This window comes from Felis catus, chromosome B2, assembly GCF_018350175.1.
Source record: "Felis catus isolate Fca126 chromosome B2, F.catus_Fca126_mat1.0, whole genome shotgun sequence".
In the NCBI taxonomy this organism is placed as follows: Eukaryota; Metazoa; Chordata; class Mammalia; order Carnivora; family Felidae; genus Felis; species Felis catus.
The window spans coordinates 25,310,091-25,324,412 of NC_058372.1; positions in this window are offsets into that span (position 1 = coordinate 25,310,091).

Here is a 14,322-nt window from a genome sequence, read left to right on the forward strand (position 1 = left end):
AACAGTATAGAGGTCAGGCCATTTCAGTCCAATGCAAGACAACTATGATGGGCCATTTTTGCTCCACAGTGCCCACAGATTCAACTGAGGCTGATTACAAGAGTTGTATTCACCTTACACCATCAGAGGAAACTATGGATGGATGATTGGGATGCTGAGTGTGTCACCCCAGTCAAATCTTATGGTCCCTTTCTCAGTTTCCAGACCTAGAACCCAATAACTGAAGACATGTCCTGGTCCCCCACAACACCATAGTAAGTATACACAGTATTACTATCCAGCCCTCCCCCAAAGAGACCGAAGATCATTTACTCAGGTAACACTATGCTAGGGAAAGAGGAAGATCTGAGCATTTTAAGAGTCAGAGTTGGAACTGAGATATGCAGATCTGAAGTGTCATCTTGGTCTTCCTGCTAAAATGGGCACATACAGGAACCAGACATTAGACGGAGTCCCGCCAAGGGTCCATTTGGTCTGCAGCCCCATCTGGGATCATTTGCCTGGTCCCTGAATATATAATTGGAATAGGCATAGTTGAAAGTTGGCACAATCCCCACGGTGGGGCCTGTACCTGGGGGGTAAGAGCTATCATAGTGAAGAAAGCCAAGTGGAAGCCTATGAAACTGCCCCTGCCCCAACCAAGCAATATTGCATCAAGGGGAGCATGGTGGAAATTAGTGCCACCCCTAAGGATCCAGAGGATTCAATGGTGGCGGCCTTCACCATATTTCTACTTCCCCAGTTGAATCCTGGAAGGTGGCAATAGACTACGATAAACTCAACCAAGAAGCAGTCCCAATTGCAGCTGATGTGATATCTTTGATAGAGCAGTGTAATAAGGCCTCAGGTACATAGTATGTGGACAAAGCTTTGGGAAATGCATTCTTTTCTATTGCAATCAGAAAAGAGGAGCAGAAACAGTTTGCATTTACATGAGATGGACAATATTCACATACAGTTTCATCCAAGACCATGTTTAATCTCCACCCTCTGTCAGAATGTCATTTGAAGAGATCTAGACTATCCAGACATCCCACAAAATATCACACTGATGCCTTACATCACTATCACTTCTGTTTCACCAATGCCCTGTCTTGAGTTAGCACCTATGGCTGCATGGGGGATCCCATAGGAATAGCTGAAGAATGAGATAAAAGCCAGAGCTTGGATTTGGGATGGGTCAGTGCGTGGGTGCAAGGTACACACGGGCGCAGCTGTGATGCAGCCTCACTCTGGCAGTGCACCTGGTCATCCATGCCGTGTGGGCAGAGCAGTAGCCCCAGGTCAGAGTGCACACAGACTTAGGGGCAGTGGGGAATGACTTGGCCTGGCCAGTCAGTTAACTGTGAGAAAGATGGGAAGACGGAGAATAGGACAGGGAGGTCGGGGGAAGAGGCATGTGGATAGAGGGCCCACAAAGTATGAAGATCCCTGTATCACGAGTGTTATGACCCAGCAGAGAACATGAGTGGGCAAAGTGACACAGCTAGTTGATGACAGCCCCTGTCTCCCACCACCCAGGCTGGTACAGTAAACAGACCATGCACAAAATAGCCACGGTAACAGAGGCGAGGCTGGGTGGGGCCAACAGCATGGAATTCTGCTTGCCAAGCTGTTCTTGCTGCTGTCACCAAACATCCTACCTACCCACAGAGACCCAGGCTGACGCTCTGTTATATGCAGCACCACTGCTCAAGGAGAACTGACCGCTACATAGCAAGGTGGGAATGTTGGGTTCTTTCCACCCAGAAGGGCCAGCAATTTGTTGTGACAGAAATAGAACCACATGGTGGGTATGTGTTTGCCCTTCCTGTCCACAGAGCCTTAGTGCCATTATCTGAGTGCTTACACAGTGCGTGATCCTCCGGCATGGCTTTGCGTGTGATGTCACATGAGACAGCAGAAGAGGTGGGAGAGTGGGCCCAGAACCAGGGGAGCCAATGGCCCCCTCACACAGTCTGTGCTACCCACAAGCTGCCCACTGAAGACAGAAATGCTCAGAGATGGTAATTTACAAGGATGGAGAATCATCCCTGTGTCGAGCCCAGCAACTCAAAAAGAAGAGTCACCATCCTGGGGAAGGGTCTCCATCCTCATCATAAGGAGGAGATGGGGCTGTTGTCACCAGGTGGGGGCAGGGAGGAAACTGTCTGGCACTCAGGTGACCTACTTGGGTGCCACTTGGTACTCCCTTGCCCAGTTGTGACAGCAGATAACTGTAACTCTGGCCTAAGGGCAGATCCTCCTTCTAGGAAAGAATTGTTGCCCAGCTGCTAGGAACATAGGGCCTTCAAGAGTCAATCCTTTAGTGATTGCCTCTGCTACTGAGAGCTGTCTTGCCCCAAGGTCTTTCCTGGGACTGAGGGGGATGGGTGAGGGGGGGGGGCTCTCTGTTGGGGGCAAGGGGAAAAAGATGCAGCCACTTTAGCCCAATGCACTCAACTCTGACAGCCACATGAGCTTCAGAGGTCCCCATAGGGTCAGCTGAGGCTTTTCCTTCTTCCTCTGCCTACTCCTACTTCCTCTCACTCCCCTGCAAGGGTATTGATCCCAAGGGTACTCCCTAATAAAATATTCAGATTAAACTCTGAAATTGCTTTCTGGTGAACCCAACCTGGGACAGGCTCCTTCTATGGCCTGTTCTCCTCTCACTGTATGCATTCCTGGGCAATTTCATCCATGGTAATGATTTCCTTGACACCTAATCTCTAAAGTATGAATGTACGGCCATCATAGCTCTTTTTAGAGGCACACACATGCTGCACTGCCAACTGGCCTTTACTTCCCAACTGTCCCCAACAACACCTGGACCCTCAGTATGTCCATGCCCAATATCATCATCTCTTCCATCCTCACCTTCCTGCCCCCCCTCTTTTCCTTACTGTATTCCCTACATTGGTGAATGTTCCCGAACCACAACTAAAGAATCTTCTCAGTTACTGCAAACAGCACTGCTTGCGGATTTCTCCCACACTCCTCCTTCACATCCGCCCCACCTGCGCTTCCATCCTGGTGCAGACCCTGCCCTTCTCTTCTTGCCTGAACTTCTGCCCTGGCATTCTGACCGGCTCCCCTGCTTCGTGTTGCAGTTGGCCCCAGTGTGTCTTTCTCACCATCGCCAGAGAGATCTACTGAATGGATAAATCTGCTCACAGTATTTCCTGTAATGAAAAATTCTTCAGGGATGTTCAGGGATGTTCTCAATGCCTTTGCAGACATACAAGGCCCTCACCCAGCTGTCAGTCTACTTATGCCTGTCTCTTCCCTCACCTCCTGCTTTCCTGAACCCCGCAACGCGGCCAGAACCCACCACCTCTATTTGCCTTGTGCACCATTGTTCATGCTTCCCCCTGCCTGGGCCCATCCCTGACTCACCTGCTGGAGAAACCCCTCGGCCTGAAGTCAGCCCCAGTACCACTCCTTGGGGTAGCCCTTCTGGCCCTTCATCTTCACCTCCCCCAGAGCACTCATTTTAGGTGCTGGCCTGTATGCAGGCTCATCATCCTTCTCAGGAAGCTCCTTGAGGGCTACCAGGGCTCTCATCTTCAGTGCCCTGCACCTAATAGGCACAGAACAAATATGCATTGAGTGGTTGAGTGAGTAAATGAGTAAATGCTGGAAAGATAAATAAGGCCTCCTAAGGCCCTTAGGCTGAGGCTAGGCCTGGCTCCACCACTAATTAGTTCTAAGCCTCTCTTCTAGGTCTCTGTTACCTTAGCTGTAAACTGAGAAGATCGGCTTAGATGATCTGTAAGGCGCCTTCCAGAACTAATGCCCTTTGCAGATCAGATAAGAAGGAGGAATGGTAACAAGAGCCTTGCTGTCGGCCAGTCCCGAGCAGGAGGGTGTAATTCTTCCTGGTGCCACTAGATGGCAGGTGGGAAGGAAACGGGCTAACTGCGCCTGAGAGCTTTCGCTTTCGGAAAGCAAGGGTGAGTGGCTGGATTCCCACTCTTTTTAACTCAGGAACTCTGTCAGGGGTAGTGTTTTCACCAGGCTCTGCAATTTTAGAATGCTGAGATGACACAACAAGTCTTGTTTCTCAGGAAGCCCACAGCCCACGGATGCAAAACACCCAGCTGTACATCGCCAAAGAGGCCAGCCGACTGGCTGTCTGCTTGAAAAGAGGGCCAGGAGGGTATTAGTGCTTTGATTCATCCCTCTCCTCTTTCTGCCACCAATCTGGGCTGTGAATTTCAGTAGGAACCAAGAATTACAGGATTTTTTAGATGACAGATAAGGAAGCTGCTCTGTGGGGAGGATTACCTGTCACCTCCCTTCCAGGTGAGGAAAGATGAGTCTTGGAATTATAATGCACGCCATCTGAAGATAGAGCTGCCCCTGGCACATTCAAAGTGCAATTACATGAGTCATAAGAACATCCAGGATGTTTTCAGCATCACAGCATTCTCTCATGAGACCCTTGGGCATTTAATCCAAAACCCAACCCAAACTCTGTTGTATGCCGTGATTGGTGATGTGGTGCTTGGTTTAGCAGTAGGCTGGGTTATGCTTTGGTAACATTTTAATCCTGCAAGGGCATTGGCATTGTGGGGTAGGAGGTAAGGTGGGAGAACTTTGCTCCATATAGTTTTTTAGGGACCCCAGACAACATCTGGTGTTGGGTCTGGCAAAACAGAGATCTACAGTGTTGGGTCTGGCCTTTTGATGCTCTGACCTAGAAGTGACATATCAAATCTTCTTGTAGCCCATTAGCCAGAAACTGTCACATGTTGTTGGCTCCCTGCATCCGGGGGAGGGGTGTGTGCAAAAAACTGGGAGGCAGACAGAACATTTGGTGAGCACCACTGTCCTGCTGTGGAGGCCACCTTCAGGCCTGTTGCCTGAAATGCTTGAGCAATGGAAACTTAAGGCAAAAGGGCCCACAGTGACTACTGAGCTGACAAAGAGTCTCATAAGTGACCACCTTGAATGACCACAAGCCCTAACTGACCAATGGGCTACTTACAACCAGGCACAGTTACCAAAAAGGGGAAAATTCCATAGGTTCCCAAACCCCCTCACTGCACCCCATAACTACAGCCCCCTACCACCACCTCCTGGCAGACAGTCTCTCTTTTGCTGTCCTGCCCACTGCTCCCTTGCAGTATACTCAGAAAGTTCTCCTTTGATCTGCCCTGGGTAAATTCTTTCACCACCCACACCAGTCAGAATGCCCCCCACCTGCCACAGTGACAAGATGTACGAATGATTTGCCGAGTCACTACATCTGCCAATCAGTGTTTGTCCAGATTCTCCACTGAGGAACCCCTGTGGCCTGGAGTCAAGAGGTATAGCCCAAAGCTCTGTTCATCACCCAAGTGGCCTCCCTCTGATCTAGAGAGCAGAGAATAATTCACGTTCTGCTCCAAATCTGCTCCTCCCACCAAACCCAACAAACCGTCTACAACTGAACCCAGTAAGTCCGCTTTGATTCCTATTACTACAGATGAACCTTCTGTTGCCACCCGAAGCTAACCCTACACCTGTGCACCTGTCCCCTTCCTCCTCACCCCTCCTCAAGGACAGCATGCCATTGATTTGTATCTCTCTCTCCTGTATCATGGATCTTCTCCTCTCTACTAGGCTATTTTCATCAGCATACAGATATGAGCTTTAAAATATCTTTCTTTGCCTCACATCACTCTGACTACCTCCCTGTGTCCCTGCCCCTTCTACAGAAAAACCCCTGGGAAAGGCTCCCATGGCTGTCTCCAGATCCTCGCCTCCCTTTCTGTCCTGGCATGCTGCCCTCCCTTCACTACTCTGCTCTTGCCAAGGTCACTGAAGATCTCTAGATGTCAAGGCCTAGAGTCTCTTCCTTGCCCTGGGCAGCACTGACTCCAGGGACAGGATTCTGTCTCTTCCCTCCCTGCCCCTCCTCCCAGAGCCTCTGCTGGTTCTCACTCATAGTCCCAGCCTCCCCCGTGGAAATGCTCCATCGGCAGTTCTCTCCTCCAGCTGCCCTCCTGCAAGGCGCTCTCCCCCAGCCCATGGCTTCCATGCCTTCTGCACACTGATGACTCCCACATTTGTGGCTCTGAGCTTTCCTGAGCTCTAACCCTGTTCTAGAGTCAGCTGCCTACCCAGCACCTCCACTGGAGTGTGTGTTGGAAACTTCACAAGGGTCCCCCACAAAGCCTGCCTTCCTCACAGCCTTCCTCATTCAGAAAGTGGCACCTGTTTTCTTCCAGGCAGTCAGGTCAAAAACCTTGGCATCTTCCTTGACCCCTCTCATCCTCTCCCAGCTCACCCCATGCATCAGCAAATCCTGCTGGCTTTGTCCAGACTGACTGTGGCCATCCTCTCCACCATCAGTCAGCTCTCGTCTGGACTCATGTGCTGACCTAAATGGTCTCCCTACTTCCGCCCTCATCCACTTACCATCTATTCTCAACATAACAGTCAGAAGGACTCTTTCAAAGCAGTTTTCCTCTTACCTTATTTATGAAATAGAAGGATTAGGTTCTAATACCAAAATTGTCTAATTTGAGCAGTCTGTGTCCAAGGGAGGCTTCCAGAATGTTAGACTTTCTTGGTGCTATAAGAACAGTTCATATTTTTTAAAATTTCCTCTATCAGTCCTTGAATCCCCCCAAAGGCAAGTATTCTCAAGCACATCCACCTCTTCCCTGCCCCCATCCCTACCTTCTCCACCCTGCTTCCCCCATCCCCCACTCTTCACAAGTGCAGACAAAATATTTTTGCTGGCTGCAGCTGTCCCATAGCATTTCTCAGCACACGGAAGAAAAACCCCTGCCCAAGTTCTAATGTCATCAGGCTCCAGAACAAAAGGAAAATAAACTAATCCTATCAGGTTGTTGCAGGGGGTGGAAAGAAAATCTCAAAGTGGATTGGAAACAAGTTGACCGTTGTCACTGTTGGTCACAGGCAGAATCCACCACAAAGAGATTTTTATAACTCTTTGAAAATGTCAATATAGTTTTCTTAACCAACAAAGCTTCGATACGGCTCTGCCTTACCCAGAGGACAGCTGGTAAGTCAACTGTACCTCTGCCATTTAGACTGGACAGCCCTGCCAGGGGCCCCGGAGGGGGCCGTCCCCTTCTTCACTGCACCCCAGCTACACAGGAGCCCAAATTCTACCCTCCCACAGTGCAGGTGCAGGTCTGGAGCAGCCATGAGTGGGGAATAAAATTGTTCCTCCCTAGTCAGGCGAGCCAACGGGGCAGCCTATGCGCATACTTACTTGTTTTAGGAAAGGGCACAGCCTGAGGATTTAGGGAAGCAAAGCAGGAAAGGGGGTTCCAACAAGAAGCAGTTTGGAAGCGACAGACGGTGGCAGTTTGTCTTCACCTTCCTGACACGTCTGCTTCTTTCAGCAGCTTTTATGATACACTGAGCTCTGAGCCATAGAGTATTTAATCTTGATCTCCAGGTACACACAGATTGTTGCAGAGACAAGACGATAACTAACAATGGAGGGCAGGGCACACGCAGGCCAGCAAGGGGTCCAGGGGCCAAGTACTCACAGGTCAGGAGTTCAAGGAAGGCTGGGTAAGGCTGGACAGGCAGTTGGGGCCTGAATGAGGGGAGGTGGATAACAGGCTGAAAGAAGAGAAGAGGGTGTACTGGGGCAAGAGGGAGGCAGATTTGTCCTGGGAAGTAGATTAGCCCAGCTGGAAAAGAGCGATGTCACACATTTGAAGACTCCCACATTGTCCCAATTGAGCCTCACAAAAATCCTGTGAAGTAGGTATTATGATTCACAAGGAAATGGACGCTCAGAGAATAGATGAAGTGCTCAGAGGCACCCACGCCCTGCAGGTGGAGCTGGGCCTCCCTTAGATCCTGCACCTACCCAGATACTCCTCTCTCCCCACTGAACATGCACTATGCTGCCTCGCACGTCAACTCCCAAGGGCTGTTCATCCACAGCAGGCCCTGAAGATGGATCGTGGCTCTGAGACCATGTCACTGAAGCCAGTGGGACTTGTATTCTGTCCCCTTGCTCTAGGTGTCTTATCCAATAGCCTGGGATTCCCCCACACAACCCTAATTTGTAATACTTCAATTACGTGCAGGCCTCAGTATGATTTTATCTTGTGACTCCACGCTTTTTCATTGAGCAAACTCACACATATGGAGGGATTGTTTTAATCGGCAGCATGTACCCTGCTGAGGAGAGGTGAGGAGATATGTGATAGTCCATATGTGTGCCTGTGTTTGAGGGTTACTTTAAGGCTCTGGGATACACAGAGGGTTAGTAAGACACAACAAACTCACCAGGAAGCAGGCACAGCTCTACTATCTCAGGGGAGGCAGAATTTACATCCCTAGGCCCAAATTAGTGCCTAGTGCCTAGTGCCCTGTCTGCTGGGTGAGTCTTCTGACGCTTTATTAGAACCCTTGGCCTGACGTCAGAGCCTTGTGCCAGAGATAAGCAATCATGGAGGATGGTAGAACAAAAGACTGTTTCTCTCCATCTCTCTTTCCCTGTCTCTCTCTCTCTCTCTCTCTCTCTCTCCCCCCTCCTCCTGCTGAAACAGATCACGTGATGCTGAAGCAGCCTCCTTCTGCAGAGGCCTTGTGGATGGGAGGGGCAGGTGGGCTGGCTGCTCAGCACACTGTGGGGTTTTTTTCCAATAATGTTGAAACCTTCCCCCCGGCTCCCGCCCCCGCATTGGTGCCGGGACACTGCATGACTCATGAACCATGGCCTGTCTGTCAGCCTGGTCACTTGGCCCTTCTGATTCCCCACACATGGCCTTTTGAGTCCTGATGGACTGTAAGTAAACCTCCATCTAATCCGAAGATGGTTCTATTCTTGGCACAAAAGAAATCTCCTTTGCAGAGAATATGGCTGCCTGGAGGGCCTATTTCTGCACTTGTTTTATCTTCTTGGCACCGAAAGCAAGCACAACTACCCAATACAGAAAGATGCAGCCCATGAAAGCAGCTGTATTTCAGGGGGAGTCGAATAAGCCAAGGGATAAATGAAAAGATCCAGTGACAAAATGTCCATTCATCGGGTTCACTCAGCAAACATTTACTGAAGCCATCTGTGCTCCAGGCATTGCACTGAGGGCCGGACAGACACAAAGATGCCCTTGAGAATGGTGACCACACCTCCCCTGAGCAGTCCAGTCCTGGAAGCTCCAAACAAGCGCACCACAGGGAGCGGGAGACACCGGCCCACGCAGATGCAGCACGGCTCACCATCCACGGTGCTACGGCGTCTGAGGAGCAGAGCACTCGTGGGAGGTGTGTGTGAGTGTGCAAGGAGATGAATGAATCTCAGAAAAAGAAGCAACACATCAAAGAGTACATACTGGCATGGGGTGCCTGGGTGACTCAGTCGGTAAAGTGTCCGACTCTTGATTTCTGCTCAGGTCATGATCTCAAGGATCATGACATTGAGCCCCTCACTGAACTTGGTGCTGACAGCATGGAGCCTGCTTGGAATTTTCTCTCTCTTCTTCTCTCCCTGCCCTTCCCCCACTCATGCTCACTCGCTTGCTCTCTCTCTAAAATTAATGTTTATTTATTTTTGAGACAGAGAGAGACAGAGCATGAATGGGGGATGGTCAGAGAGAGAGGGAGACACAGAATCCGAAGCAGGCTCCAGGCTCTGAGCTGTCAGCACAGAGACCGACGTGGGGCTCGAACTCACAGACCGTGACATCATGACGAAGTTGGAAGCTCAACCAACTGAGCCACCCAGGCGCACCTCTCTCTCAAATTAGATAAGTAAACTTAAAAAAAAAAGAGAGAGAGAGAGAGAGCGGGAACATATTGGCAGATTCTATTTCTATAAAGTCCCAATGTAACTACACTAACCCTTGGTGCAACAGGTTGGGGCAGTGTTACTTTTGGAGGTTGGGGTGAGAGGGAGGATATCAAGGGGCTTCTGGAAGACTGGTAGTGTTCACTAGGACTTGTGTTGAGCTATACACCCATGACCTGAAGGTTGTTCTGAATCTAGCCTTCAGCAGCTTAAGAATCTATTTATACATGTCTTTACATATATTTGTATACTGAATCGGAGAGCAGGAGGTCTTTAAAGGCAGCTATTCTATGTATTACCTTTGTTCAAGATCATATCTAAATAATTCTGGCCCCTTCAGTGTTCACCCCAGACTTTAATATGTCTCCCCCTAAGAGGTCTTCTTTATGGCCAATCTCAGCCCATGAAATGCAGCCATTATGCCCACTGATTATGATGATGGTGTCTGGTTTGCACTGGTGACTTCCCAAGCAGCTTTTCATTTACTCGTGCACATGGTTATCCTCCAAACATTTCTGAGTTCCTACTGTGCGCCAGGCACCAAGGATGTCAAAAAAAGAAGACAAAGCTCTTTTTAGTGAAAGAAATGGACCAGTGAAAACTATAAGTCAGCACAGCAAGTGCTGGGCTAAAAATAAACAGAGTGACTTAGGAGGCTCTCCAAGGGCAGGTGGGGCTGATAGGAGAGCTTCCTGGAAGAGGTGAGAGCAGAGCAGAATGAAAGGATGATGAGGAGTCCAATGCACTTGGCAGGAGCCCCGGGCAGGGCAGTGAGGGCACATGCATGAGAAGGGGAGGAAGCCAGATGGGGGAACAGCAAGGTGATGGGAAGGTGGGGGCAGTATGGGAACAAAGGCAGTACCACAGGATGGAGCCCCTTAGGAAGCCATTACTCAAGCAGGGAGAGACATAATTAGCTAAGAAAGGGCAGCAATATGGAAGAAAAGGGCAGAACTAAATTCAGTAAAATGCCCCCTGTCGATATGATCCCATGTAAAACCCTCAGCTGAATGTCTGGGAACCCACTTAGAAAGGTCACCTTGTCTTAAAGAGGAAGGAAATTCTGGGGTGCTCAGGTGGCTCAGTCTGTTAAGCATCCAACTCTTGATCTTGGCTCAGGTCATGATCTCATGGCTCATAAGTTCGACTCACACGTCGAGCTCTGTACTCACAGTGTGGAACCAGCTTTGGATTCTGCCCCAACCAGCTCTCTCTCTCTGCACCCCCCCCCCCACTCATGATCTCTCTGTCTCTCTCAAAATAAATAATAAACTAAAGAAAAAAAAAGGAAGGAATTTCTGACATGTGCTACCACTTGGAAGAAACTTGAGGACATACGCTCAGTGAAATAAGGCAGAAAGTTAAAATACTGGATGGTTCCATGTATAAGGGGTTCCTAGTGTAGTCAAATTGTCAGATACAGAAAGTAGAATGGGGGCTTCCAGGGGCAAGGGGAGGGGAAGGAGGAGTCAGTGTTTAAGTGAGACAGAGTTTTAGTTTTGCAACATGAAAAGAGTTCAATGGATGGACGGTGTGATGGTTACACAGCTTTAAGTGAATGTACTTAATGCCACTGAACCATAAATTATACATTATGGTAATTTATACTATGTGTGTTTTACCATAATTAAAAATTAAAAGGTAAAAAAGGAAGATGACCTTGGCTTGGAAAGTCCATCATCTTGTGAACAAATTTAACCAAACCCCATCATCCCAAGGCACTTCTATGTACAGTGTTGCCCAAAATATAACAGGTCCTCCTCCAAGAACCCAGAACAAGTAACAAATTATCGACTCTAGAATGACCCCATTTTACAGTTCTCCTAGCTTCTGAATCAACTTCATTTCCAAAAGCCCTACGGGGTCAACAGCCCACTTTCTGGACACCGCTCTGGAAGCTGTGGCCACAAGCCCACCATGCGCAGCTTCTCAGGGCAGGAAGAATCACTGCTTAGCAATTGTTAACTGCTTGCTGAGTTCCCTCTAGCCCTGACAGCAGCACCACGAGGAGAACTGACCGTCTCATCAAGAGGTCAAACAGTTAAAAAAAAAAAAAAGCTCAATGTTTATTTCATTTTTGAGACAGAGAAAGAAAGAGACAGAGCACAAGTGGGGTAGGGGCAGAGAGAGGAGACACAGAATCTGAAGCAGGCTCCAGGCTCTGAGCTGTCAGCACAGAGCCCGACATGGGGCTCCAACTCACAAGCCATTAGATCATGACCTGAGGTGAAGTTGGAAGCTCAGCCAACTGAGCCACCCAGGTGCCCCAGAGGTCAAAGAGTGACTTGCTCACAGGCCCGCAGACATTGAGCCAAGAGGAGAAGTCAGTCTGTGCCTTTCCCATTTAACCTGCTTAATTAACTCCTTTGTACTTTTCTTTCCTCTCTACAGCATTAAAATGCATGTTCTCGTTCTCAGTTCTGACACCAAGATTTTCTTTCCAAGCATTTGGCACATTGGATGATCCCCCATCCCATAATAGAACGAGGATAGTAGTTACCAATCAACGGTGCCTACCACGCGTTTGGAACTCTGCTCAGGGCCGTTAAGTGCTCACACTACCAGTATAGGGAGGTACTAATCTTCCTTGGGTTCACCATTTAATTACAAAATTCGATTCCAAACCTGATGCTTTTCCCACTCTGCTCTTCTGCATTCATGCATTATGGGCTCCCCTTGAAAGTATATTTAAGGCTTCCCTCCAGGTTAAAGAGAACGTAACAACATACTTAACTTTGTCACATACTCCTGCGACCTATTGCTTCTCCTATATCCTGCCCGGCCTGCCCCATTCCTTCCAGGCCTCTAACTGGACCTAATGTCTAGTCCAATAACAATTCCAACACCAATGGCACTTGTCTGCATGGAATACAACCCCAACGCACCTGTTGACTAGCCCATGGGGAAAAGACCCATATCCTCCTGGATGGATGCTGTGCCATTCCTGGATCGAAGTCCATCTGAGGCTGAAGGGTGGGCAAGCAGCTGCCCAAGTCCTGCCCTCCTGCCGATCGCTCCTTCCCAGATGCAAACCACAGAAATTCTTGCAGCCAGTGGGAGCCGACACTAGAGGGGAGGAAGCACATTCTCTGTCTCTTCTTTTACCTTTCAAAATGTCATTGCTAAGGTAGGGCCCAGAGGGCTCATGGTACAGGCCTTCATAAAGTCGTGGTGGAATCTAATAATTGGTAACTCGAATAGTTGATAAAGGCATAAGCTAGAGGATCTGTAACCCGGCTTCTATGGCAGTGTGTGCTGTCTTCTCCCAGCTGCAAATGAAAACCCCTCACGTGGTCACCAGCACCCATCCCACTGCACCCTGAAGTAGACTTTTATGGAAAAGGCCTCTCCCCCCACTCCAACCCGCAACAAATCACAAGAAGCTCTGTGGGCTCCTCGCAGTGCTCACCCCGCGGGCTCCGAGCCTTGTGGCTGGAGGCTGGGGCCAAAAGAATCCCTGATTTTGCATTTGAGACCCAGGGGGGTTTGCTCCGCCACCCCCTCATATAGCAAAGTGGGCTTCAAAGTGCAATATACAAACACTGAATATGGGAACACGGAGACTTTCTGGGAGTGCAGTGACGTAGAGCTCTAAGGGTTTGTTTGCAGATCTAAGCCTTACACATACATCTTTTCTGTAAGTGTTGTGCCTGCAAATGTTCTGTGTTCTGAGGGCTCAGCTTTTCCAACTGGACTTTCATACTCCCCCAGTGCAGACTTCACAGAAGAACGGCACACCTCTCACACCAGGGTTCTTGCTGCAGGGACAGGAAACTCTCTAAATTGCCCCTGAGTCCCATGCAGAGAGAGACAGAGAGTGTAGTGAGTGATGTGGAGGCGGCATGGCCTGATTTCATCCCGAAGTCAAACTCAGGGCAAGCCTGCACACCCAAACAACCCATCTCTCTTACAGTAAGAAAGCACCCTTGGGGTTTGACCGGAACAGGAGTCTGAAAATATCATACAGAAGTGTTGGATAGGGACACCTGGGTGGCTCAGTCAGTTGAGCGTCTGACTTCGGCTCAGGTCATGATCTCACAATTCGTGGGTTCGACCCCCTCATTGGTCTCTGTGCTAACAGCTCAGAGACTGGAGCCTGCTTCAGATTCTATGTCTCCCTCTCTCTCTGCCACTCCCCTGCTCACACTCTGTCTCTTTGTCTCTCAAAAATGAATAAACATTAAAATAAAAATTTTTAAGAGGTACTGATTACAGGGATTATAGGGGAAAAGTGTGCATACCAAATGGAAAAAAAATAAAGCATAGTAGATGGAAAGACCTGAAAAGGTAGAAGTCATTAAGTCACTTATTAACTAACATTTGAGCTGAATTATGTGTAGAAATGTGGCAGGGACCATGGTATTAAGTCTTACATTTACTTATGGCAATATAGATTAAGGTGACAGTTTATTAAAAAGAAGGACAATATAGGGGTGACCCATGGCTCAGTAAGTTGGGCGACCAACTCTTGATCTCGGCTCAGGTCATGATCTCAGATTCGAGCCACACATTGACAGCTCAGACAGAGCCTGCTTAGGATTCTCTCTCTGCTCCTCCCTGATTCATCTCTCTCT